The following is a 2,892-nucleotide window of genomic DNA, read 5'->3' on the forward strand; positions in this document are numbered from 1 at the left end:
TAATATGCATATTGCATTGTACTCCTGAAGTCCTAATTCCTAATAATATATACCAATTATAAGAGAGTGCTAAACAATCAAGAAGTATTATTTTAAGCAATCATATACTCCAAATCAAAATAATTTTAATTCAATGTTCTTAGAACATGCTTTTCATGCTAAACAAGTCTTGTTCCTAAACATTGTTCCTAAATTATTCATGACGAATGTTAATCGGCTAATTGGATAATGCCAAGAAATTTAAACCAATGCAATTATCGACCATGGTAGTTGAACCTGCTATATAGATTTTATTTCTCATAATGTAATACTTGTAATGCTTATCTCGATACAGTTTGAGTGTGACATAAGGGCATTATAAATTATAAATAGAGGATAGAAAATTGAAAAAGTCTACACCAAATCAGTTTTAAAAATTTTTCTTTGTTGACACAACTAATTAATTAACTTTTTTTTTTTTTTTTTTTTTTTTAGTAGTGATTGATTGAGCATTGATTGATTTCATGATACAGAGAGTATGTATACGTAGTATATATATAACACTCCTTATCCAAGCTTATGTAGCATAATAGCATTGTTTAGAGCTTGAGTGGTACCAACAAACTTCAAGATGCTTCTCAAATCGAGTTTGGCCCTATATATGTTCCTTCAAATGGCAATGGTAAGCTTTATATGTTACTTTTACGGTATACAGTGTACATAACATTATAGTTGATTTATTTATTTGCATGATCGTATCATATTCAAAAAATATAAACTCTATATAGAGAACGCCGATCAATGTTTTTATGTTCGGTGTTTCTCACATATATATATAACATTATACGTACTTTTTAATTTCAACCAATAATAATAAATAGTTGATCAATGGTGAAATACTCCATATTTGTTTTGATGAATTTCTTCTTATATTAATAATAAGGTCATGATCTGATCTGATGCATGCAGTTGGTGAATGCTAATACGGAGAAGTCCCTTGATCAAGTGATGGAGGACGTCAACCAAATCTTCATACACTACAATAACCTTAATAAGGTTGGATTAAACATCCCAATTTACTTTGGAGGTGCATTTCCTTCTCAAATCCCCCGTTTTCTTCCCAAGGAAAAGGCCGATTTAATGCCTTTCTCATCCCTAGATCTACCCTTTCTTCAACGTGTTTTCGGCTTTGCTCCCGGATCTCCTCAAGCTAGAGCCATGGACGCTACGTTAAAAATGTGTGAAATGAAAACGCACCAAGAAACCAAAAAATGTGTTTCCTCCTTAGAGTCTATGCTTGATTTTGTCCACGAAACATTTAACAGTAATGATAACAGTAATAGTGATGATAAAAACGATCAATCTCTTAAGGTGTTGAGTACTAGTCCTCTCCCAAAATCTACAAAACTTATGCAAAATTATACCATAGTGAAACAACCACAACAAGTACCGAGCCCTAAAATGGTTACATGTCACATGATGACTTATCCATACGCGGTCTTTCATTGTCATTACCCGGAACCTGAGAACCGGGTTTTTGAGGTTTCATTAAGGGGCGACGATGGAATTTTCATGGATGCTATCGTGACTTGTCACATGAACACCTCTACTTTTGACCCTAATCACGTCGCATTTCATATCTTAGGGTTTAAGCCGGGTGATTTTCCGGTTTGTCATTTCCTTCCTTCAAATGATCTAGTTTGGGTACCTGATGTTGAGAATCAAGGGACAATTATAGGATGAATATTTCTACATACTTGACGAATCATTCCTCTGTTTGCAAGGTTTATTTGCTCTTCTAAGTGATTTGTACGTGTAATAAATAAACTTTATGTTGTTTTAATTTTAATTGAATTTTGTGTCCTTTTGTTTGACGAGTACTGATGATGTAAAACTAAAATAAAAATGTACTCCATATCATACTATCATGTGGGACATATATTAAGACTAAGTAGTATTTTAATTGAGTGTTTTTTTTTTTTTTTTTTTTTTTTTTTTTTTTTTTTGACAAAAATTAGCTAAATTATGCCTTTTTTGAGTAAATATAATGCCTTTATTATTTTTTAATTTAATTGATTTTAATATTATACTTATAGTTGGATTTATTTTATGAAGTTAATTAAATACTTGAAACAAATGATAATAAAAAATTAAAAAAAAAAGAAAAAAAAAAAAAAAAGAAATCCATAAGCTGGAAACAACACCGAACATTGCATGACTTAAATAAAAACGTTACATACAACAACTTAGTACTAAACATAGCGGAACTGATGAAGTTCACTCTACAATAGTACATCAAATTTAGATTCTAAACAAACCCCCTTTATTTATTAATAGACACTTACTTAGCTTACTCATAGTCAGATTAGTCTTATGCCACTAGATAAACTATGGGGCTTGATCTAGCTTAGCATGCTACACTACCATAACCCGGTCTAGCTAGTTGAACTCGAACCCGGTCACAATAGATTTGATTGTTGGCCAAACATCCTTAGTAGGGTTAGCCGCCCCATGGTGCCATTGAAGAACATGGTTAATCTTAGGCTCGAAATCTCTAACAAAATATTTGGCTGTGGATACTTCATCATCATGACTAGCCGCACCATGGTGCCATTGTAGAACATGGTTAGGCTTAGGCACAAAGTCTTTCACAAAATATATAGGGGCTACCTCATCATCATCATGACTAGCCGCGCCATGGTGCCATTGTAGAACATGGTTAGGCTTAGGCACAAAGTCTTTAACAAAATACGCGCTTGTTGTTATTGCCCCATTTTCCGATTTAGGGTTAGTATCCAAATATTGCCATTGATTAGGCTTGAACTTAAAGTCTTTGACAATAGAATTAATTTTTTGTACATCATTAGACTTTAAGCCTACTAGGGCTTCAATTGCTTTCTTTCCCCAATACTC

At 32.8% G+C, this 2,892-nt stretch overlaps 1 pseudogene; it reads left to right on the top strand.

Moving 5' to 3' along the window:
• The first annotated feature begins 953 nt into the window (after positions 1 to 953).
• LOC145600186 (BURP domain-containing protein BNM2A pseudogene) lies at positions 954 to 1,770 on the top strand (annotated as a pseudogene).
• Positions 1,771 to 2,892: the final 1,122 nt, after the last annotated feature.

Source organism: Chenopodium album, chromosome 21 (genome assembly GCF_948465745.1).
Source record: "Chenopodium album chromosome 21, dcCheAlbu1.1, whole genome shotgun sequence".
NCBI lineage: Eukaryota > Viridiplantae > Streptophyta > Magnoliopsida > Caryophyllales > Amaranthaceae > Chenopodium > Chenopodium album.